We start from the raw sequence: 26,368 nt of genomic DNA on the forward strand, positions 1-26,368 counted from the left end.
GTCTAGCCTTTCTCTCCTTAAAAACCCTGTAATAAACTCACCTGGTCCAGATGCCTTGAAAGTATATGACCATTCTCCTCAAGACCAAACACAACCACTCCCTATTGCTGATAGAACCATAACTAAAGTCAAATCTTAGCACGTTCCAGGGGAACAAATGCACACTATGACTAAGGAAGAAACAGCTTATATACCAAAAGAATTGTAAGACTTCGCTAATATATATTGGCAGAAACCTGGGAAATCTGCACAGAGGCAGATTCTAAGGGTGTTCGATGAAGGAGGGCAAAATTCATCGATATGGGTACACTTACTAGAAATTCTGGATTTAATGTGTTAGTACATGCAGCTGAAGGTGGCCCTAAGAGCTTACTTTGTTGATTGGCTGACACTGGAACTCATTCGTGGCCCACATTGATGAAGCTGAGATGCCAGAGGTGCCCTGGCATGATATGGACGAGGGAACCCAAAAGCTTAGGGTGATGGGAATGCTGGACAAGATTTATAATGTATGACCTGTACAGAATCCCCAACCATGTTCCATGAAAAGGATCAGAAGACACCTCCTTCACATTAAGACATTAAGAAATCCATTAGTGAGAGGAGCACCTGCATCCTTGGAAGCTCTGTGGTTGTTTCCCTTTGCAGGCCAGGTATGACTTCAGGGGAAGAATGACCCTGATGGCAATCCAGAGATCATCAGGGCTGCCTCTCTGATCATAGGCCCAGAGTACAAGGACCCTGGGGACAGAGTGGTTTCAAAGGAGAACCCACCTCACATGGTGGTGAGTTCTGCTCCTGCACTCAGCACCGAGCTCCCCACCTGCCCCAGGTACAGCTCTGGCAGCCCAGGATGGCATGGACTGCACCCAGCAGAGCCATGGGAACAAGGTGCCTCCACCCAGATTTCAATGGACCAGGCCTCCAGGCAAAGCTGCAGACTCAGGAGCACCTGGGTGGCTCAGTCGGTTAAGTGTCTGCCTTCGGCTCAGGTCATGATCCCAGGGTCCTGGGATCGAGCCCCACGTCGGGCTCCCTGCTCAGCGGGAGCCTGCTTCTCCCTCTCCTCCCCACTTGTGCTCTCTCTCGCTATCTCTGTCACTATCTGTCTCTCTCTCTCTCACATAAATAAATAAAATCTTTTTTAAAAAAAAGCTGCAGACTCAGGACCCCAGCCAGGAAAGCCATGGGGTCCCAGCAGAGAACCGCCTGGGGGCCAGCTGCCCAAAGCTTTAGGGTCCCAACCCATGCCCAGCAAAGCTGTGGAGTAAGCCTGTCACCATGTGTCTCTCTCCAGTGTGTCTGGAAGGCAAGACATCCACCCCAGTGGGCCTGGGGGGCAGAGTCCCCAGCCAAAGAGGAATACTCTTGAGCCTTAAGGTCTAATGGAATTTGCCCTGTTGGATTTTGGACTTGCCTGGACCCTGTCACTCTTTCCTTCTCTCCTATTTCTCCCTTTTGGAATGGGAATGTCTACCCTATGTCTGTGCCAACATTATATTTTGAAAGTACATGACTTGTTGGGTTCATAGCTGGAGAGCAAATTTGCCTCAGGATGAATCATACCTTGAGTCTCACTCATATCTGACTTTTTTATTATGTTCAGTTAGCCACTGTATAGTAAATCGTTAGTTTTTAATGTAGTGTTCAATGATTCATTAGTTGCATTTAACACCCAGTGCTCATCACAACACGTGCCCTCCTCAATACCCATTACCCGGCCACCCCATCCGCCCACCCCACCCCCTCTGAAACCCTCAGTTTGTTTCCCAGAGTCCATAGTCTCTCATGGTTCATATCTGATTTAGATAATATTTAGATGAGACTTTTAAATTTTAGAGTTGATGCTGGAACAAGTCAAGACTTTTGGGATTGTTGGGTTGGAACGAGTATATTTTGCATGTGAGAAGGACATGAATTTTGGGGGGTCAGGGGTAGAATTATACCCTGAATGTGTCCCCCAATTCATATGTTGAAACCTAACCCCCAGTGTGATGGTATCTGGAGGTGGGCCCTTTGGAAGGTGATTAGGTCACGAGGGTGGAGCCCTCAAGAATGGAATCAGTGCCCTTATGAAAAAGGCTCCAAAGAGATTTCTGCCCCTTCCACCATGTGAGGACACAGTAAGAAGACAGCCGTCTATGAACGAGGAAGCAGGTCTCTCTCAACAGACACCAAATCTGCAGGTGCCTTGATCTTGGACTTCCCAGCCTCCAGAACTGTGAGAAGTAAATATTTGTTGTTTTTTTTTTATAAACCACTCAGTCTATTATAATCTGTTAGGGCCACCTGAACACACTAAGACAGGCTCCTTGTTTTCAATGGGGATGACAGATTCCCAGAGAAGCCGAGGCCAAGTGGCAACACTTAACTGCAAAAGACCAGGTGGGAACATCTACCATGAAGGGTAGTATGAATGTATAGGCAAACTGATCATGATGTCCCTAGCTATGAAATAAATGAATAGCCTACTACAATATTGCTAATCTATATGATAAGAAAAGTTCTAGATCTAGTAACCAGAAATCTGACTCAAGTCACCATAGCGGAGAGTCAACTTCTTGCTGTTTCCAGTCTCAAGTCAATTCGCAGACCCAGAGACCTTTGATTAAAGGGGAGGCCAGGTTCCCTTGAGGAAGGAACATGCATCATTGCTGCAAGAACATATTGCAAATCTTTCTCCAAGCCTTCCCCAAAGGGACCTGTGGCCCTTTTAATAGAGTGAGTACCCACTGAGGAAAACGAAATACCCAGACTTTATGAGGATTCCTAGGTACTGGCTCTGAACTGACACTAATTCCTGGGGACCCAAAATGCCACTGTGGCCCAACAGTCAAAGTGGGGGCTTTACTTTTACTTTACAAAGTGGTGGTCAGGTGATAGAATTTTACCTCAGGTCTGATTCCCATTGAGCCAGTTGGTCTAGTAACCCACCTTGTGGTTATTTCCCCAGTTCTTAAATTTATTATTGGAATAAATAGAAACTGGCATAATCCCCACATCAGTTTGCTGATAATAATGAGGGCCATTATGGTAAGAAGGGGCTAAGTGAAAGTGAACTTCTTCTCGCTTCAAAGTTAGTAAACCAATGATAATGCATCCCCAGGATAATGCAGAGATTAATGTCACCATAAAAGACCTTAAAAAGGAAATGTGGTGATAATGATCATGTTTCCCTTTAACTCACCAGTTTGGCCTATGCAGAAGTCTGCTGTATGAAGGTTCTGGCAATAATGACTGCAGACTATCATCAGTTCAGTCAGGTGGTGACTCCAGTTGTAGCTGCTGTTCCAGATACAGTATATTTACTGGAACAATTCCATATAACTCCTGGAACTTGGTATGCAGGTATTGGCCTGGCTAATGACTTTTTCTCCATACTAAATTTCAAGGACTACCAGAAGCTATTTGCCTTAACTACCAAGAACACCAATATAACTTGGGGGCACCTGGCTGGCTCAGTTGGTAGATCATGTGACTCTTGATCTCAAGGTTGTGAGTTCAAACCCCACGTTGGGAGTAGAGCTTACTTAAAAAAAAAAAGAAAAGAAAAAGAAAAGATCAACAGTATAACTTCAAAGTGTTGCCTCAGGGATACACCAAATCTCCTGGTCTCTGCCATAATATAGTCTGCAGAGGTCTTGATCATCTTGACACTCAACAAAACATCACACTGGGCTTCTATATTGATGAAAGGCTGATTCAATCTGGTGAAAAGGAAGTATCAAGTATCTTAGATGCCTTAGTAAGAATGACCCCAACAGAGCTCCATCCTGCCTTCTACTATGTGAGGTTACAGTAAGAAGAGAGCCGTCAGTGAGGAAGCAGGCCCTTACCACACATCAGATCTGCCAATGCTGTGATCTTGGACTTCCAGCCTTCAGAAGTGTGAGACATAAATGTTTGTTGTTTATAAGTCACCCAGTCTGTGATGTTTTGTTATAGTAGCCCAAACAGACTTAGACGCCTTGGTAGGCTTCTTTGGATTTTGGAAGCAACATTTGAGTGTGCGACTTTGAACCCATCTACAGAGTTGCCCACAAGGTTTCCAGTTTCCAATGGGACCAGAACTAGCTAAAGCTCTGCAGTTCAGACTTCAGTACAAGGTACTCTTCAACTGGGACCTTATGATCCAGCAGATCCATTGGCACTTGAAGTGTCTGTGACAAATAAGAATGCTGTATGAAGGTTCTGGCAAGCACCGATGAGAGAATCACAGTGTAAGCCACTAGGATTTTAGAGCAAGTCTGTACGCTCTTTTGCAGATAACTGTTCTCCTTTTGAGAAATAGATTCTGGCTTACTACTGGACCTTGGCAGAGACCGAACACCCAACTGTTAGGTATCAGGTAACCGTACATCCTGAGAGTCCCACGTGGGTGTTTTGTCTGACCCACATAGTCCTATGGTTAGACATGCATAGCAGCAATTTATTATCACATGGAAAAAAAACCAACTTGGGCAGGTCCAGAAGGTCCAAGTAAGTTGTATGAGCAAGTGACTCAGACTCTTTTGACACCAAATCCTGTAATATTGCCTCCTCTCCTTCAATCCATGTCTATGGTATCATGGGGCATTCCTTATGATGAGTTGACTGAAAAAGACAAGACTCAAGCCTGGTTTATATATGGGCCTGCATGATATGCTGATACCATTTGAAAGTGGAGATGTGCATTACAGCTCTACTCAGGGGTGACTCTGAAAGACAGTGGTGAAGGAAAATCTTCTCCAGTGAGCAGAACACAGAGCAGTATATTTTGTTTTCTATTGTGTCTGGAGCGAGAAATAGCCAAAAGTATGGATCTACATTGATGCACGTGATCAGGGAGTTGGAAGGAATAGTACTGGAATATTAGTGACCAAGAAGTCTAGGAAGAGAGAGGTGGATGGACATCTGAATGGACACAGTGAAGATATGTGTATCCCATGTGAATGCCCACCAAAAGGCATTTACTGCAGAGGAGACTCTTGGCTCTGTGCACATCAGTCAGCTTCTTTCACCAGCCACCCCAGTGTTTGGTAAAAGAAACAATGGGTCCGTGTACTAGTCTTCTTAGGCTATAGTAACAAAACACCATAGACTGGGTAGCTTAAACAACAGAAATTTATTTCTCACAGTTCTGGAGGCTGAGAAGTTCCAAAATCTGAGTGCAGGCAGATTTCATTCCTGTGGAGATCTCTCTCCATGCCTTGCAGACAGCCTTATTCTTGCTGTGTCCTCATATAACAGAGAGAGAAGCCTCTTTCATGTCTCTTTTAACAAGGGCACTGCTCCTACCATGAGGGCTCCACCCTCATGACCTGATTACATTCCAAAGGCCCCATCTCCAAATACCATCACACTGCGGGTTAGGGTTCCAACATATAAATTTTGAGGGACCCAATTCAGTCCATAGCAGCCCAGGAACAAAATGGTGGAGACAGAAACTATGCCTGGACTCAACAATATGGACTTCCCTTTACTGAGGATGGCTTGGTCAGTGCTGTTGCTGAGTGCCTAACTGCCACCAAACAGAGATGAAAATCGAGTCCCTGATATGGCACTATTCCTTGTGGGAACCAATCTGATGGCAGGTTGATTATATTGGACCGCTTCCATCATGAAGGGAGACAGAGATTCATCTTTTATGGGAACAGACACATTTTCTAGATATGGTTTCCCTTTCCCACCCATAATGCTCGTGCCAACACCACCATTGGTGGCCTCTTTTGCACAGCATCGCATCTGATCCAGAAACTCATTTCACAGCAAAGGAGGTGTAGCAATGGGTTCATGGCTATGGAAGTAACTGGTCTTACCACATACCACATCATCTGGAAACAGCTGGCCTAATTGAAAGGTGGCATGGCTTTGAAGACTCAGTTATGATGCTAGTTAAGAAACAACACCCCAAAAGGATGAGATTTTGTTTTATAGGATAGAGTATATACTTTGGATCAGAGACCATTATATGGTGCTAACTTCCCCCATACCCAGTTTAAATGGGCCCTGAAATCCAGGGGGAGGAGTAGGAATGGCACCTCTCACTATTACACCATTTGAAAGTGGAGATGTGCATTAACAGCTCTACTCAGGGGTGACTCTGAAAGACAGTGGTGAAGGAAAATCTTCTCCAGTGAGCAGAACGCAGAGCAGTATATTTTGTTTTCTACTGTGTCTGGAGCAAGAAATAGCCAAAAGTATGGATCTACACTGATGCACCCACTCACAGAATTTTTGCTTCCCATCATGGCAACTTTGAGCTCTGCTAGTTTGGAAATCTATGTCCCTGTGATGGTTAATTTTATGCGTCAGCCTGGCTGAGGCATGGTGTGCCCAGATATTTGACTAAATATTCTTCTGGGTGTGCCTGTGGGAGTATTTCTGGATGAGATTAAGGTTTGAACTGGTAGACTGAGTAAAGTAGATTGCCTCCCCAGTGTAAGTGGGCCTCATCTGGTCCTTCGAAGGCCTGAATAGAACAAAAAGGCTGAGTAACAGAGAATTCACTCTTTGACTGACTGGCTGTCTTTAAACCAGGACATCAGTCTTCTCCTGCCTTCAGACTCAGATTCAGACTCAGACTCAAACTACACCATTGGCTCTCCTGGTTCTCAGGCCTTTGGACTGGGACTGGAACTGTACCATTCACTCTATATTCTATGTACTGTGTACTGTGTACTATCTACTACACCCGTAAACCACACCAGTATACAGTATACTACTGTATACTATCTACTACACCATCTCTGCTGGCTACAGATCTCGGGACTTCTCACCCTCCCTAATCTCATGAGCCAACTCCTTGTAATTAATCTCTTTATATATAAGAATATCCCCTTGGTTCTGTTTCTCTGAAGAACACTGACTAATACAGATTTTGGTGCCAGGAGTGGAGTTAGATGAACAGAATGTTAAGGCGGAGTTTTCTAAATTGGTTCTGGAGTTTCTGGAGTTGGCTCTCTAATCTGATTAAATTTAAAGATGTTAATGACTCAATTTCCAATATAAAGAGAGCACTGATAGAACATGGCCTGATCTGGCAATAGAGATACAGAAAATATATCCGTTGGATACGTCTAATCAACTTCTTATAAGAAAGAGCTCAGTGACAGTGTATATGATACTTTCAAACATTTTTAGAAAACAAATATAATGGGATTGGCCAGTTGCTCCTGATGTTGCTGGACAAAGTAGAGGAAGAAAAGGCCGAGCTCAGAGATTTGAATTCCCAGCTCAAGCACCACATAAATGACCTAAAATCTAGGTGTGCCCTGAAGAAGACCCTAATCTCCTGTAGCTGGAGAGCTGAGTTTACTGAAAATCGACTGCAGAGTCTCATCCTACAATTGGCCGAATTACAATGCAAATTGAACTTGCAACCTTGCAGGGTGTCTACTGTTAAAGGGAGGGCATTGATGGGAAAGGACTAGGGTCCTGTAAATTGGCATGGGTACATGTGAGAAGACCCTAATGAAGCTGGAGACACTGTCCCCTAAATTTTGGTGATTCTTTGCCAATGGAAGAAGCCTCTACCAGGTGGCACAACAACAGTTCTACTGAATTGGAAGCTGAGACATTTTGGACATTTTGGGCTCCTATGCCAGCGAAACTACAGGCAAATAAACATGGGGGGAGGTAGAGTTAATTCACTGGCTGGAATGACTGATTTTCATTACCAATGATTGAAATCAGGTTGCTGTTACACAATGGAGGCAAGGAAGACTATGCCTGCAACTCAGAGGATTATCTGGGGTGCCTCTTAGTACACGCATGCCCAATAGTAAAAGTTCATGGAGAACTAAAGCAACCCACAACAGACAGGATGATGGAGGACTCAGACCCTTTAGAAATGAAACTTTGGGTCACTCCATCAGAGTAAAAAAAGAGCGCCTGAGGTGCTGGAAGAAGGCAGAGGAAATACAGCTTCGTGATCAATTACAGAAATGAGTACCCTTGTAGCTTTGCCTATTTTCTTTTTGCTTGTTATATTTATGTGTTTATCTGTATATGCTAGCTATTTTCTTTTTCTCTCTCCTTCCCATTTTTATTTTATATACAAATAGCTGTTGGAAGTTGATCTTACAATTTAGTCTTCCAATATTGGAATAGCAGTGGGACTGTGACTAAATTTGAGGAATAATTAATATAGGCAACAATGGATACAATGACCCTTGGGACTGTGTGTCTCATTTTGGGGAAAGAATGATAAATTCCTCTTTAAGAGAAGGAGAGCCATACATAGGTAGAACTAAAATTGTTTTGTTGTATAAGAATTTAAATATGTGTAGAGGGCTGCACATGTAAGCTGAGTAGTCAAAGGGGTGGACTGTGCCACTTACTGATATTTCCTCTTGTCTTCAAATTCACTCTATGCCCGCTCTGTGAAAATGGATCTGGCCCATTTAAATAGTTTTCCTTTGCCAGATGGCACTGAAGCTTTGCCAGTAGAGGGCACTGGAGACATTGCAAGGAGGAAAATGGTTCTGCTTCCTGACTCTGTTGTGCCCACTCAGCAGGTTCCTGCAGCATACACAGCTTTCTCCGGCACCAGGGTGCCCCTAGATTCTCCAGTTCCTGGCTCCTGCAGTGCATGGTGACCACCAGCACCCAGCACCCAGCAGCTTCTCCCTGAAATCCACCATCGGATGGGTTAGTAGCAGTTTGCTTCTGGCTTCTGAAGCACTCACAACTTCTTCATTTTCCAGTTCCTGAAATGCACAGCAGCCAGCAGCGCCCAGTGGCCAACGACTTCCCCTTGGCACCTTCCCTCAGGTAGTTCTGTAGCAGAGTGCCTCTGATGACACAGCTCCCCGTGAACAGCTTTCTTTGGCATCCTAGGGGGTGGCTTTCTGGCAAGTTCCACCATTCATTCAATGAGCCACAACCATATTCTCTCCCACAAGGACTGGATCTCAGCTCTGAGTTTTGGCGAGTGGAGTAGGGTCTTCCTTGGGTGTGGTATTTCAGCCGTGCTCATGCTTTCCTCTACCTTCTCGAACATACGGATTATATTTATAATAGCTGTTTTAATGTTATTTATGTAGTGTTCTATCATCTGAGTCATTTTTTGGGATTATTTTTCTTCTCACTAGGGGTTGTATTTTCTGGCTTCTTTGCATGCCCGATAATCTTTTATTGGATGCCAGACATTGTAAATTTTACCTTGTTGAGTGTGGAATTTTTGGGGGGGGGTACTTAAAACACTGTGTGGGTGACGGGGGGAGTTCTGGGGCACAATTAATGTGATCCTTTTGAGGCCTGCTTTTAAGTTTCTTAAGCTGGACCTGAATGGTCTTTAGTTCAGAGCTAATTTGATAGTCTAGAGCTAATTTGGTACTGAGGCAACACCCTTCTGAGTTCTCTATTCAGTGCCTTGTAGGTTTTTCCACTCAGACTGGTGTGGCGATGGACTACTGCCTCTGAGGATTGTTCCTCCTGATCCTTTTCAGTGGACTTTTCCTGGCCTCAGGCAGTTTCCTCACATACGTTTGCTGCTCAGTACTTGGTTGAAGACTTGAAGGGAACCCTCTGTAGATCTCCAGGGCTTTCTCTCTCTGTGAAGCTTCCTTCTCCATAGTACTCTGTCCTGTTCTGAGAATTCTAGCTGTTGTGACCTCCACACTCTTACTATGTCTTTCAGGGATCATTTCTATAGTTTGTTACTATGTCTTCTAAACTCAAGGAGACCACCAGGTTCCTTTTGAGTCCCCCCGCCCCCACGCCCCACACACACCTGGAAATTCTCTCCAGGCAGTCATATGGTTCACTCATCTGTTTGCCTTCTCTCTGGGATCATGGTCCCGTGTGTCCTGCTGTCTAATGTCTAGAAACCATTGTTCCATATATCTTATCTGGTTTTTCAGTTGTTTAAGGCAGGAGAGTAAATCTAATCCCTGTTACTTTATCATGGCTGTAAACAGAGGTCCCCAAATTCTCTTTTCTGACCCATCTGAGACATTGCCTTCTGCAACTCACACGCAGTCATTACCAGAATCCCTACATCCTCAACCTCTTCGCTAAAGGTTGAATTCACCTTCTTGCTCCAATGGGAACCTGAATCTTCCTGGACAATACTGTAGCTCTCTCAAGCAGTGAATACTCTCCCATAGCTCTCATACCAGTGATTCAGGAGGCATAGCTGTCCTCCTTGAACTTCATGCACAACCCAAGACCATGCTCCTTCCCTCCTCAGGAAGTCCCCCAGCTCCTTTGAGGCACAAACATCAGGTTATATGGCCCTCTATGCATCTTTGTTACAGTCATCTACCAAGCCCCTCATCACCCCCCTTTGGGTTTTGAGGATTTTTTCCTGGCTCACTGTGACTCTCTCCAATACCTATCTTGTCCAGAATCTTGGTGATTTCAAAATCCAAATCAATGGTGGGTTCAAAATACACATTCCAACCACCTAGCAATTTCCTGTGACATCAGCTGGGTGTCCTACGATTCAACTCAATTCTAAAACTACCTGCCTGCAGATAGTGCTAGATCCCACAGGTTAAGGGCTCAGTCCTATAAGACTGCTCCACCCCCAAATTCAGATGCCAGTCGCAAGTCTAGGTTGTCACCTGTGCTTCTGACCAATAGGCCGTAGATATGAGAGTCTAATGACCCCCTCCTTGGGTTTGATTAATTTGCTAGAGTGGCTCACAGAACTCAGGGAAATATTTACTTATGTTTACCAGATGGACGAGATGTGTAGGGCAAGATAGGTGGGAAGAGGCCCTGAGCTTCCATGTCCTCTCCACAGTTATGGCACTCTCTCAACACTTCCACACCTTGTTCATCAACCCAGATGCTCTCCAGACCTTGTACTTTGGGGATTTTATGGGGGTTTCACCATGTAGGCACAGTCAATCATTAACTCCATTTTCAGCCCTTTTCCCTTCTCAAATGAATAGAGGGGTGGGGCTGAAAATTCCAAGTTTCTAATCATGGTTTGGTTTTTCTGGTGACCAGCCCTCATCCAGGAGCCATCCAGAAACCCATCCAGAGTCACTTCACTAGAATAAAAGACACTCCTCCTATCACCCAGGAAATTACATGGGTTTCAGGAGGCCTGTGTCAGGAGCCAGGGACAGAGACCAATATATATTTTCTACTATCTCACAGACTTCAACATATGTATTTTGAGGGGACACAGAAATCCAGTCTATAGCACAAAACAAGGAGGAAATACTCAAAATTATAGTCCTCGGCTCTGTAACTGGCCATATGCTTGTAGCTGGTATTTATAACCACCTTCGTCACCTACCTATTCCATATTCCCTCCCCTTGCCCTCAGCAAGCACCTCAGCTGGTTGTGGTCCTTTACTGGTGCGGTGATCCAAACCTTCATTCCTGAAGGGTCTGGGCCATTAGTAGTCTTACCTGGATTGGGTTGTTGTAGTTATTCCATTGACCTTAATCACAGGGCCCTGTAACACTAAGAGATGCCCTAAGGGATCTCCTGTATTCCAGACACACTCTTTCTTATCTCTATTGTGGGGTAGCAGTCCAATTTCCCCTGGGTAGTCAGGATCAGTCACACAGTACCTCCCTTCTTTACTTGTTGATTCAGAGGCATGGGCAGCCCAAAGGGGGCTGGGTGGCAGACTCAACTTCTGGTTCAGTGGACTCATTATTGTGTCTCCTGGCAGAAGCATTCCACCTTTTGGAAACAAGACCTCTAGGCCTTCAGAGCATTAGGTCATGGGAACAGGAAGCACCCTGTGGACCAGTCAAGTTGACTTATAAAATTAACCATCACACACTTCAACCCCATTAGCATCTTGAATTTATTGACTCTATTACCTTTTCGCTGTTCCATACCTCTCTCATGTCCTCACTTCCCAATTACCCCAGCTTAAACTCTATGCTCCATAACTGTGTCCCTTTCTTACTTCATTTAATTCACTCCAGCCTAGCTCCTAATGAAATCATGGACCCAAGCAGTGATCACTAATGGTTGTTACATCCCAAGAAGAGACACGCTGGATATCATTGGTTGTGCATGATGATGTCCTCTTCTGTGTGCCTGTGTCTGACAGTGTTTGAAGAAAATTTCTATGGCTGGCTCAGTATATATGACCCCAGTCTGCATGCTCCTCTGTTTCTCAGTACCTTTGTTTGTTGAGTGTGTACCTGTGTGACTGTGTCTACACAGATCTGGTTTGGTATCCCTGTATGTTAGCCTGTGTAGGCTCTGCCCATGTCGGTGTTCATGGGCTGTGTCTATGCATGGCATGTGGGTCTTTATGTGACTCGTGTCTCTTTGTGAGTGACTGACAGTCACTATACTCGGTGTCCCTGGGTGACTGTGTCTGCATGTGTCTCTGTTTGCTGTTGCCATATGTCAGAGTATGTGTGCTTGTATCTGTGTTTGTGTTGTGTGTATGTGTGTGTATGAGTAATGCATGGTCACTCTAGGTGGGTGTCTCTGGGTGATTCAGGGGCTGTGCCTGTGCTGCCCCCTTTCTATGTGTCTGTGCCTCTGACTGAAAAGAGAGGGTGAGGAGAGAGAGAGCAAGCAAAAAGACTCTGATCTAAAATTTTCTCCCCTCCCACTCTCATAGGCCAAGGTCACCATCTTGCAGCCTCAGGATATACTACAGGAGACAGGTGATCCACTGGGTGAGAAGCACCTGCCATCTGTACCCAAGGCTCTCCCCAGATGCAGGAGGGGCTTTCTCCCAGGAAGGAGAGAAGGAAAGAAAGGGGAAGGAAGGTGAGGTGACCCCTTGGTATCCCCAAAGGGTCTAGGAATACTCCACCTCCCTGTCTATATTCCCTCCCTGAACCCCCATTCTAACCCTGACTTACCCTCAAGTCTTAATTCTATGCTGACCCCATCCCCAGCAGAGTCACTGAAATGCCATACACCCATACCTACCTCCTGTGCCTATGACCCTTCCCACCACCATCTGTACCTGCCCTGCTCCAGGAGAGCCTCTCCTCTCCCTCCTCCCTCTGTGCTACCAGACTGAGCCAAGCGGGAATGTGTGCCTGGCAAAACCCTGAGCCCCAAGCATTTCTGCCCTTATTGGATCCTAGTCACTAGCCAAGCTTATTTCCAACTCAAAACCTTTACACTGTCCTCTGCCTGGAATACCATTCCCCCAGATCAGTGCACAGCTGGCTCCTTCAGGTCACCATTCCAGTCTAAGTTCATGTGTCACCTCAGAAAGGCCTTCTCTGATCACCACTGGTAAGTACCCTCCCTGCTTCATTTCCTTCAGGGCATTCATCACCACCTGACATATAATGTACTGACTTGTTTGTTTTCTGTTTGCTATCTCTGCCAGAACAGCAGCTTCCCTGGGGCAAGGGTTTAGGCCTATTTTGTTCACCATGGTTTCCCCAGCACCTAGAACATATAGGTGCTCAATAAGGAATTGATGAATTAAAAGATCTCCTGGTGTTAGATGTGGGCCCTAATCTCCCCCAGCCCCCCACTGTGGGCCTCACTGCTAATGGCCCTAAGAGAGGGCAGGACAGAACTGGCTGAAGGTGAAGTCACAGAACCAGTTAGGTCAAGGGCACCAGGCCAGCCTGTACCTGGCAGTTCCATGCTGGGCACACTCCCTGCACCCAGCCTTGGTTCCTAGGGACCTCACACCTGGGGAGCTGGTGCCCTAACCATGGCAGCTCAGATCAGCAACATGGAGATTTTGTCTAGCTGAGAAGCCTCTGGTGGCCTGGGGTGGGGGGCAGGCCCAGAGTTCCTCTAGGGAGGGTAGCCCTGCCACCTCTCCTTCCCCCGGCCCTGAAAGTGGCAGAGATGGAGGGCCTCTCAGAGTGCTCAGTTGCCTACCCTGGCTCTGGGATGAACAATTGCATTCATTTATGGTTTATCCTTCCTAGGTTTCTTCTTTGCAAAAATAAGCAGATACATGTCTATATTCTCCCTTTTTAAAGATTTTATTTATTTGAGAGAGAGAGAGAAAAAATGCGAGCGGGGGAGAGGGAGAGAATTTCAAGCAGACTCCACACTAAGCATGGATCCCAATAAGGGGCTCGACCTCACAACCCTGAGATCATGAGCTGAGCTGAAACCAAGAGTCAGTCACTTAACCGACTGAGCCACCCAGGTGCCCCAATACATGTCTATATTCTTATTTCTTCTTTATTATCAAAAGATAACACTATTTTTATTTTTTTGAAGATTTTTATTTATTTATTTGAGAGAGAGTGTGTGCGCGCGCGCGCGCGCGCGCGCGCGCGAGTGGGGGGAGGGGCAGAGGGAGAGGAAGAAGCAGACTCCCCGCTGAGCAGGGAACCTGACAAGAGGCTTGATCCCAGGACCCTGGCATCATGACCTGAGCCGAAGGCAGATGCTTAATCGACTGAGCCACCCAGGTGCCCCAACACTTTCTTTTTAAAACCCAGTAGATGAAATGGCCAATTCACCAAACCATCAAGCCTCCTAGAACCCAACTGATGAAAGCTAATTTACTGAAAAACCAATGTGCTGAATTCTTGAGAATTTGGGAAAATTTGAGTTTCACTCTAGTCCTGGGTGGTCAACCAAATCTAGGTCAATTCACTGCAGCTGTTCTGCTGCCAGAGGCAGCAGCATGGATGATCACAAACCAAATCTTGGGGGAAAAAACCCCAGAAATGGGTTGTCCTGCTCACTTGGCAATTGGGCACACAGGGGAGGATCCCAGGCAGCAGAGTAGCTTCCTCCCATGGAGCCCAGAGCCAGGGTGAGGCAGGAGTCAGAAAGTGAAGACGAGGGGGAGCAAGGTCCATCTCGAAGTCAAACTTTTCTAGATACTGAGAGCCATGAGCTGAGCCTCACCCCAAGGAAAGGCTCTAGTAATCTTTATGATCTCAGGTTTGACAATGAAGTCTTAGGTATGACACCAAAAGTACAGAAAACAAGAAACAAAATAGATAAATTGGATTTCATCAAAATTAAAAACTTTTGTGCATCAAAGGACATTATCAAGACAATGAAAAGACAACCTACAGAACAGAGCAAAGTATTTATAAACCATATATCTAATATATATTCAGAATACATAAAGAACTCTTGCAACTCAACAACAAAAACAATGATTTTTTTTAAAGATTTTATTTATTTATTTTCACAGAGAGAGAGAGACACAGCGGGAGAGGGAACACAAGCAGAGGGAGTGGGACAGGGAGAAGCAGGCTTCCCGCTGAGCAGGGAGCCCGACATGGGGCTCAATCCCAGGACCCTGGGACCATGACCTGAGCCGAAGGCAGACACTTAACGACTGAGCCACCCAAGCGCCCCAACAATCTGATTTTTAAAGTGGGCAAACAGCTTAAATAAATAGTTTCCCAGGGGCTCCTGGGTGGTTCAGTTGGTTAAGCGTCTGCCTTTGGCTCAGGTCATGATCCCAGGGTCCTGGGATCGAGTCCCGCATCAGGCTCCCTGCTCAGTGGGGAGCCTGCTTCTCCCTCTCCCTCTGCTGCTTCTCCTACTTGTGCTCTCTCTCTCTCTGTCAAATAAATAAATAAATAAATAAAATCTTAAAAAAAATATTTCTCCAAAGGTATACAAATGGCCAGGAAGCACATGAAAAGATGCTTAACAGTATTCATCATTAGGGAAATACAAATCAAACCCACAGTGAGGTACCATCCCCACTAGGATGACTATAATACAAACAAACAAGCAAAATAAGTGTAGGAAAGGATGTGGAGAAATTGGAACCCTTGCGCACTGCTGGCGGGAATGAAAAATGGTTCAACCACTGTGGAAACAGTGTGGAAGTTCCCCAAAAACCTAAACAGAATTACCACAATTCCAGCAATTCCACTACTAGGTAGACACCCAAAAAAGAACTGAAAACTGGTACTCAACAAGTACATGTACACACACGTTCACGGCATCACTATTGACAATCGCCAAAAGGTGGAAACAGCCCAGATGTCCATCAACAGATGAATGGATAAACAAAATGTGGTATAAACAGACAATGGAATATTATTCAGTCATAAGAAGGTATGAAGTACATGATACATGCTACAATGGGGATGAATCTTGAAAACATTATGTAATGTGAAAGTAGACAGACTCAAAAGGTCACATACTGTATAAAAATCTAGAATAGGTAAACCCATTGAGATAGAACACAGATTGGTGGTTATCAGAGGCTGGGGATGGAATGGGGAGCAATTGCTTAATGGGCACAGGATTTCCTTTTGGGGGTGAGGGAAACGTTTTGGAGCTAGATAGAGGTAGTGACTATACAACACTGTGAATATACTAATTGCCACTGAATTGCTCACTTTATAATAATTTTACTACAAACTTAAAAAAAAAGCAAAAAGGAAGAAGAAAGAGGAGAAAAAGAAGAAAGGGAAGGATGGGGGTGGATCCAAATCTCTGGTGGGGCCTGGGAGAATGGGTTTTCCTTCAGACATTTTTTCCAGCTTTATTTTTTTTAAGATTTATTTATTTATTTGAGAGAGAGAGAGAATGAGCGCAGGGGGAGGAACAGAGGGAGAGGAAGAGAGAAACTCAAGCAGACTCCATGCAGAGCAGGGAGCCGACACAGGGCTGGATCCCAGGACCCTGAGATCACAACCTGAGCTGAAACCAAGACTCAGACGCTTAACTGACTGAGCCACCCAGGCGCCCCTTTTCCAGCTTTATTGAGATATAATTGACATATAACACTGTAAGTTTAAGGTGTACGATGTATTGATTTGATACATATATACTGTTTGATACATATATACCTTATCACAATAAGGTTAGTTAATGCCTCCTTTACCTCACATAATTACCACTTTGTTCTTGCTGTTGTCGTTGTGTTGTTATGATGAGGATATTAAGACACCATTCTCATAGCAACTTTCAAGTATATAATACAGTGTTATTAACTATAGTCACTAGACTGTACATTAGATCCCAGGAATTTATTCACCTTATAACTGAAAGGTTCTACCCTTTGACCTTTAAATATTTTTATCACAGTAATTCATGAGCATAGGAATAAGTCCCATGATCCCAAGGGGATTTTGGTGAAAAGCAAGATTTCTGTCTGCCCATCCCCACCCCATACTGCAGCCCCATAGACAAGCACTTTTACCTCTTTGACTTCATTCTGATTTTAGTTCTTCTAGTACTTATAGTTTTCAGAATATAGGTCTTTCACCTCTTTGGTTAAGTTTATTCCTAGGTATTTTATTATTTTGGGTGTAATTATAAATGGAATTGTTTTCTTAATTTCTCTTTTTTTAAGATTTTTTTTATTTTCAAGCAATATCTACATCCAATGTGGGGCTCAAACTCACAACCCTGAGATCAAGAGTTGCATGCTCTACTGATGAGCCAGCCAGGTGCCCCTTATTTTCTCTTTCTGATGCTTCATTCTTAGCGTGTAGAAATATAACAGATTTCTGTACATTGATCTTGTATCCTGTGACTTTACTGAATTCATTTATCAGTTCTAATAATTTTTTGGTGGAGTCTTTAGGGTTTTCTATATATAGTATCGTGTCATCTGCATACAGTGAAAGTTTTACTTCTTCCCTACCAATTTCGATGCCTTTTATTCCTTTTTCTTGTCTGATTGCTGTGGCTAAGACTTCTAGTACTATGTTGAATAAAGGTAGTGAGAGTGGACATATTTGTCTTGTTCTTGACCTTAGGGGAAAAGCTCTCACAAACCCCTCAGTTTTTAAAAATATTTATTTAAGTAATCTCTACACTGAATGTGGGGCTTGAACTCATGAACCCAAGATCAAGAGTCCCATGGTCTTCCAACTTGAGCCAGCCAGGCGCCCCCAAAACCCCTCAGTTTTAATGCACATGTTATGAGAGTCCTGATTTATCAGTCATCTACCAACCCTCACATCTCTAGAATTTTAGCTCCTAGATTACTATCACTGTCTCCAATACCACCTCTCCCTTGAACCTTGATGATTTCATTTCTCCTTAAATGACCTTCCATCTTCACATAGACCTGGCCTCTCACTTTTTTGACCTTCTTTCCTCCAGTCATCTTCCCATCCACTCACATCCATATAAATAACCTTGACATTGTTACCCAAACTGGAACAAGTACAGTATTAAGTTCATGCATCCCACTCTCAGACAACTTCTTCCTGTTGTTTCAGCTCATTCTCTCTAGTACCCCAACTGTAATAATCACCACACCCTAGAAAACAGACAGTGAAACACCCTAGAGACTTTGCACCCATGGAACAGACACCTAGGCATATGAGAGACAACTTGCCATGGAAACATCACCCCAAATCATTCTGACTTCAAATCCTGACACAGATCTGTGAAAATCTCAGAAACCTCCCACATGGACAGAACTCCCAAAACTCAGGTATGTCACAGACTGGACACAAATCTCCAAAAGGATCAGAGACTTCACACCCTGGGACACAGACCACCCCCAAAAGTAAAGGGATTTCACAACCTGGGACACAGACCCCACAATAGCACAGATCTCATCCTCTGTAATATATCTGCAAATAACTTAGATACCTCATACATCAGATACATACCCCCTAAAAGTTCTGAGACTTCAAACCCTGACACAAACCTGCCCAAACCTCAGAGACCTCAAAACCTAGAAGGAGACTCCCCAATCTCCTCAGACACCTCACACACCAGGCATGAATCCTCAAAGGGCTCAGAGGCACCACACACCAGATCCCAAACATCTTAAAAACTATGTACTCTGAAACACAGACCCACAAAAAGCTCATAAACTACGTATGGTGGGCACAGACTCCCAGAAGCCGATACAACTCATGCTATGGACACAGAATCCCAAACAAATTTGAGACTTTACACTTTGGGACACAGAAACCCTGAAAGAATGCAAACATCAGATCCTAGAACAAGAAACTTTAAATCAGCTCAAAGATTATCATTAGATGGCCCATCTCCACAAAGGCATAATAGAGAATTTAACACCTAGAGACACCACCCTACAAAGAGTTCAGAGACCACACATCCTGAAAGAGATCCCACAAGAGAGACACCTCATTCTATGATAAAATCACCCAAACAGCCTTAGATACTACACATGTAGGGATACAGACCCACAAACTGCTTGGGTGCTATCATCTCAGACAGAAACCCAGACAGCTGAGTGACCTCAATTCTGGATGTAGGTACTAAATCAGCTCAGAGGCCTGAAACATACCTCTGAACAGTAATCAGGAATGAAAACCTTGGGGCGTCTGGGTGGCTCAGTTGGTTAAGCATCTGCCTTCAGCTCAGGTCTTGATCCCAGGGTCCTGGGATCGAGCCCCACATCGGGCTCCCTCAGCCGGGAAGTCTGTTTCTCCCTCTCCCTTCCCCCACTCATGCTCTCTCTCACTTGTTCTTTCTCTTAAATAAATAAAATCTTTAAAAATAAAAATAAAAAATAAAAAATAAAAAAAAGGAATGAAAACCTTAAAATGCCAGAGCCTCCATACTCAGGGACACAGACCCACAGAATATTAAATCTTCACCATCAGGGAGAGTCTCACAAAGGTTGAGAGTCCCCACACCCTGGATAGCAGAAACACAAAGAGCTCAGAGGCCTTGTATCCAGGCAGAAAATAAACAAATCATCTTGAAGAATTCATAACCTAGAAAACAGGGCACCAAAAAACTCAGAGACCTCACACCTGGGACACAGGCCACAGAAGAGCTCAGAGATTTCACTCCGTGGAACAAAGACTCAAATAACTCAGATACCACACACCATGGTGTAGAGACTCTACAGATTAGACTACAGATGAAAGATATCCCAACTTGGACAAAGTCCCTCAAGCAGCTCAGACACCTCATACCCTCATACACAGAAGAACACCCAAATAGTTATCACCATATGATAAGATGCCTCCATCAGCCTTTGAGATTTCACAACTTGGAAGAAAGAGTCCAAAAATTACTTGTCCATTTAATATCCTGCAAAGAGACACGAAAAAGCTCAATGACCTCGCATTTTGGACATAGTTGCTAAATCACCTCAGAAACCTGTCACAAGGCTAAACACACCTTGGAATAGCAACATGGCCTTAAATTCAAGGAGAGAACATTCAGAGATGTTTACAGTGAGGGATGCTGACCCTCAAAATATCAAGTACTTCACAATAATGGAAACAGACTCAAAGACTTCAGAGAATTCATGCTACAGTCAAAAGTAAACCAGCTCAGAGATTGCACATACTAGGAAGTATGAGATGTCACACTTTGAGAAGTAAAACCCCCCAAGGTTTCAGAAGCCTCATAACCTGAGGCATTCTGAAACTCAGATCCCCAAACATCCCCAGGAGTTCACAGCCCGGGACAAAGAAGCACAAACATCTCAGTGACCTTACATTTGTGACACAGACTCCCAAACACATCCAGAACCTCATGCCATGGGTCAGCAACCCCAAATATCTCAGCAACCCCAAATATCTAGAAGCATAGACCCAAAATACTCAAAGTCTTCACATACTGGGAAACAGAACCCCAAACAGTTCACAGACCCCAAACTCTAGGACACAGATCCCCCAAAGAACTATGAGCTCTCATACTAGGCTATTTGAGGGACCAAAGAGAAGCCTCACACTGCCCCCTACAGATAAAGGATACAGTCTAGGCGGTCTGGCCTTGTGGCTGTTGTCTCCCTCCTCCAGCTCTGGGGGCAGGGAGGGAGCTTTCTCTGGATTCTGCGTTATCCTTCTTGTGAGACCCTAGTGGAGTTCCTGGAGTAAAAGCCTGCACTCACTCCACAAGCTTCACACTCTCCTTCCAATTGGTCTCCAGCAATTTGTCAAAACTTCTAGTTTAATGTTCTTCTTAGCTCACATAGCATCCAGAGCATCCAGTGGCTTCCTACCCAGGTGAGCAAATGCTCTGGTCCTATGTCTCCCTGCAGGCAACTTGTTTCTCTCCAGATTTCAGGATAGCCATCTCTCCTGTGATCTCAGTTCTCTGATGAGTTTACACAGTCATCTATTTGCTCCTATCTTTCTTGTAAAGATGGGAGTTTTTTTCTGCAGTTCTTGACATGTCCAGGTTGAAACCAAACGTCTTTTCATTTATTTTTTATCTTAAAAGCTTTCCTTCTTGGGCGCCTGGGTGGCTCAGTTGGTTAAGCGTCTGCCTTCAGCTCAGGTAATGATCCCAGGGTCCTGGGATCAAGTCCCGCATCGGGGGTCCCTGCTCAGCAGGGAGTCTGCTTCTCCCTCTGCCTGCCGCTCCCCCTGCTTGTGCTCTCTCTGTGTCAAATAAATAAATATTAAAAAAAAAAAGCTTTCCTTCTTTCAATTTATTTTTTTAAAGATGTATTTATTTGAGAGAAAGAGAGAGTGCAAGGTGGCAGAGGGGCAGAGGAAGAGGAAGAGAATCTCAAGCAGATGCCCCACTGAGCGCGAAGCCCCACGGAGGGCTCGATCCCAGGACCCTGGGATCATGACTTGAGCCCAGGTCAGATGCTTAACCAACTGAGTCACCCAGGTGCCTCTCCTCCTTTTCAATTTAAAAAAGGAGGGGGGAGGGCTTTGGAGGCTGGCTCAGTTAGTGGAGCATGTGACTCTTGATCTCAGGGCTGTGGGTTTGAGCCCACATTGGGTGTAGAGATTACTTAAAAATAAAATAAAATAAAACTTTCCTCCTTTTCGTGTATTTCTCTTAAGCCATTATCTGTTGTGTTTCTTTGCTCTGGTGGTCCTTCTAGTTTAGTCATTTCTGAAATAATTTTGTTTAGTTGGGGTGCCTGGGTGGCTCGGATGGTTAAACATCTGCCTTTGGCTCAGGTCATGATCTCGGGGTCCTGGGATTGAACCCCGCATCGGGCTCCCTGCTCAGCGGGGAGTCTGCTTCTCCCTCTCCCTTTGCCCCTCCCCCTGCTTGTGCTCTCTCCCTCTCAAATGAATAAATAAAATCTTTTTTTAAAAAAAAGAAATAATTTTGGTTTGTTTCTAATTCTTTCTTGAATTCTATTATCTCATTTCTGAATTTTTCTCATTCTGATTTATGCTGTTCTTTCATATCTTGCATCATTTCTTAATCTCTTAGCTCATTTGGAAATACTAAGATGGAGTTTTCATTTGTTTTATAGGCACGTCTTTCTGGCATTCTCTCATTGCCTATAGGGACGTTATTCTGCTCCTTATCCTCTTTCTTCTTACGATAACTTTACACGAGATTTGACCTCCATTCTTTTATATGGAATTAATTTTCTTGAATGTTTAGAAGGGAGGCATGGTTCAAGAAAACTTTTCTAACTTCATGGCTCTATAGCTCCCTCTTCTGTTTTTGTAAAGAGCTCAAAACTGTGGGAGCTGGCTTTTGGAGGTATTGGGGCTTCTGTTCTCCCTCACTTTTACGTGGAGCTTCTTCTTTCCTTTACTCCTAATTTTTACTCCTGGTGTTAGTAATTTGAATTCTCACTCCACCCCCACCCCCCAACCAGTCCTACTAGGAGTTTTCCTATTTCATTGACCTTTAAGGGGTTCCTGGCTGGCTTGGTCCATAGAGCACGCAACTCTTGATCTCAGGGTTGTAAGTTCGAGCCCCATGTTGGGTGTAGAGCGTACTTAAAAATAAAATCTTTTTTAAAAAAAAAGAAGAGGCAAGAAAGAAGAAAAAAGTAGGATTCAAAAAGTTACTTGGTAAAAAATAAGTTCAATATATTAATAATTTTGATACTTTAAACAATAAAATAAGGGGTGCCTGGGTGGCTCAGTCAGTTAAATGTCCAACTCTTGATTTCAGCTCAGGTCAGGATCTCAGGGTCGGGGATCGAGCCCCGCCTTGGGCTCTGGGCTGGGTGTGGAGCCTGCTTAAGATTTTCTCTCTCTCCCTGCCCCTCCCCCCGCTCTCTCTCTCTAAAATAAAATATAATAAAATAATTAGTAAAACTTGTTTCATAAAAAAAAGTGCCAACATACTGTCATATGCTGCAGGTACGAATGGTAAATAGTACAAGACCTATGGAGGACAATTTGGCAATATCTATTGAAATTACAAATGCACATATACCCTTGACCCAGTAATTCCATTTCTGTGGCTATGCAAAACGATGCACATACAAGATTATTTATTACAGCATTTTTATAGTTAGAAACTGGAAACAACCCAAGATTAAGTAAATTATGGTACATGAACACAGACAAATGTTAAGAAGCTGCAAAAAAAGAATGAGGAAGCTGTCTGTGTAGTGATATGTATAGATTTCTAGGATATTTTGTTAATAAAGCAAGATGCAATGCTGTATATCTAGCATGCTACCTTTTGCATAAGAGAGGGGGGAGTGTACATTTGTATTGCTTGTATATGCATAAAGATATTCTGGACGGATACACACTAAACTAATAAAGATAGTTACAGAAGAAAACCCAAGTTCTTTGGCCTGGAATACAAGTCCTTCTAGGATATGCTTTGAAGCCAGACTGCCTGACACTTCTTTTAGTATACAAGACTTTGGTCAAATTCATGTTTCCTCATCTGCAGCATAAGGATAATAGTACCTATACTCACAGGGTTGTGAGGATTAAATGGATTAATACACATAAAGTGTCTGGCACATAGTTAACATTCAATAAACATTAGCTAATTTATCATCTCTGTTATCTGGCTCTAGACTAACTTTCCATCCGTATACTGAACAGCTCCCTATGGTTCTCAAGCCCAGCTGCATAGTAGGATCACCTGGAAGACCGTTTAAAAAATACTGAAAAAATACTCTTTGCAGATGACATGATACTATATATAGAAAAACCTAAAGACTCCACCAAAAACTATTAGAACTGATAAGTGAATTCAGTAAAGTCACAGGATACAAGATCAATGCACAGAAATCTGTCACATTTCTACACACTATAATGAAGCAGCAGAAAGAGAAAATAAGAAAGCAATCCCATTTACAATTACACCAAAAATAATAAAATACTTAGCAATATACTTAACCAAAGAGGTGAAAAACCTATATTCTGAAAACTCTAAGACATTGATGAGAGAAATTGAAAGTGACACAAAGAAATGGAAAGACAGTCCATGCTCATGGCTTGGAAGAACGAATATTGTTAAAATGTCCATACTACCAAAAGCAATCTACACACTTAATGCAATCCCTATCAAAATACCAACAGCATTTTTTACAGGACCAGAACAACAATCCTAACATTTGTATGGAAACACAGAAGAGCCCCCCAAGAGCCAAAGCAATCCTGAAAAAGAAAAACAAAGCTGGAGGCATCACAATTCCAGACTTCAAGCTATATTACAAAGCTGTAGTAACCAAAACAGCATGGTGCTGACACAAAAATAGATACATAGATCAATAGAATGGAATGGAAAACCCAAAAATAAACCTACAATTATATGGTCCATTAATCTTTGACAAAGGAGGCAAGACTATACAATGGGAAAAAGACAGTCTCTTCAATAAATGGTGTTGGGAAAACTGGACAGTAACATGCAAAAGAATGAAACTGGACCACTTTCTTACACCATACACAAAAATAAACTCAAAACGGATTAAAGACCTAAACGGGAGACCTGAAACCATAAAAATCCTAGAAGAAAACATAGGCAGTAATTTCTCTTACATTGGCCATAGCATCATCTTTCTAGATATGTCTCCTGAGGCAGGGAAACAAAAGCAAAAATAAACTAGTGGGACTACACCAAAATAAAATCTTCTGTGCAACAAAGGAAACAATCAACAAAACTAAAAGACAACCTACTGAATGGGAGAAGATATTTGCAAAGGACATATCCAGTAAAGGGTTAGTATCCAAAAAATATAAAGAACTTATACAACTCAACACCCAAAAAACAAATAGTCCAACTAAAAAATAGGCAGAGGACAGGAACAGACATTTCCCCAAAGAAGACATCCAGATGGTCAACAGACACATGAAAAAATGTTCAACATCACTCATCATCAGGGAAATGCAAATCAAAACTACAAGGAGATATCACCTCACACCTGTCAGAATGGCTAACATCAAAAACACAAGAAACAACAGGTGTTGGTGAGGATGTGGAGAACAAGGAACACCTGTGCACTGTGGGTGGGAATGCAAACTGGTGCAGCCTCTGTGGAAGACAGTATGGAGGTTCCTCAAATAGTTAAAAATAGAACTACCCTACAATCCAGTAATTGCACTACTGGGTATTTACCCAAAGAATACAAAAACACTAATGCAAAGGTTTACATGTACCCCCTATGTTTATAGCAGCATTATTTACAATAGCCAAATTATGGAAGTAGCCCAAGTGTTCACCGATAGATGAATGGATAAGGAAGTGGCACATATATATACAATGGAATATATTATCCAGCCATCAAAAAGAATGAAACCTTGCCAATTGCAACAACATGGATGGATCTAGAGACTATAATACTAAGTGAAATAAGTCAGAGAAAGACAAATACCATATGATTTCAATTCTATGTGGAATTTAAGAAACAAATGAACAAAGGGAAAAAAGAGAGAGAGAGAGAAACCAAGAAACAGACTCTTAACTATAGAGAACAAGCTGATGGTTACCAGAGGGGAGGTGGGTGGGGGGATGGGTGAAATAGGTAGTGGGGATTAAAGAGCACACTTACCACCATGAGCACTGAGTCACGTATAGAATTGTTGAATCACCATATTGTACGCCTGAAACTAATATAACACTGTATGTTAACTATACTGGAATTAAAATGAAAAGCTTTAAAAAAAAAAAAGAAAGAAAGCGGGGTGATGAACTGGCTCACACATCTAGTGTATTTGTCAACCATTTCCGTGTAATTAACAACCATACGAATTTCAAAAAAAAAATACTGATGCCTGGGTCCCACCCCCAGACCACATAAATCAGAATCACTGGGGCTCTGGGGAAGGGGGGGCATTGGATCCCAGGCATGGATATTTTTAAAAAGCGCTCCAGATGGTTTCACTCATTTGTATCAGATTATTGGTCCCCTCGATGCGCTGACACACATCAGGCTCATTCCTGCATCCACACTGCCCCCCGCCCCGCTTGGGAAGCCTTCTCCACCCCACATCTCTGCCTCTTGAGTTTCTATCATTTCCAAGCCTTAATTTAGATGCCCTCTCCTCCATGAGGACCTCCTCGTTCTAATCTTCTCTTTGATGATTCCCTGATGCCTACAGGGTAAAACCCGAACAGGCCCACATTTCCGGCCTCATCACCCGCTTCTGTTCCACCACACGTTTATTCCCGGTGCTTCTACCATACCAATTTGCCCTTCCGCAACCACACTTACGCCTAAGCCTTTGCATGTGCTCTCCCCAACCCCCAGCCTCAACAATGCCCTCAACAAACTCCTACTCACCCTTCAAGACTCAGCTCGGGCAGCACTCCTACAAAGCTCACTCTGAGCCCCTCTGCCAGTCTCCCCAAGACTCCTCTCTCTGTCCTCTGTTCCCTAGCACTTTAGATTTATCACTGGCACTCAGCACA

Source organism: Phoca vitulina, unplaced genomic scaffold (assembly GCF_004348235.1).
Source record: "Phoca vitulina isolate PV1807 unplaced genomic scaffold, GSC_HSeal_1.0 scaffold111, whole genome shotgun sequence".
Classification (NCBI taxonomy): Eukaryota; Metazoa; Chordata; class Mammalia; order Carnivora; family Phocidae; genus Phoca; species Phoca vitulina.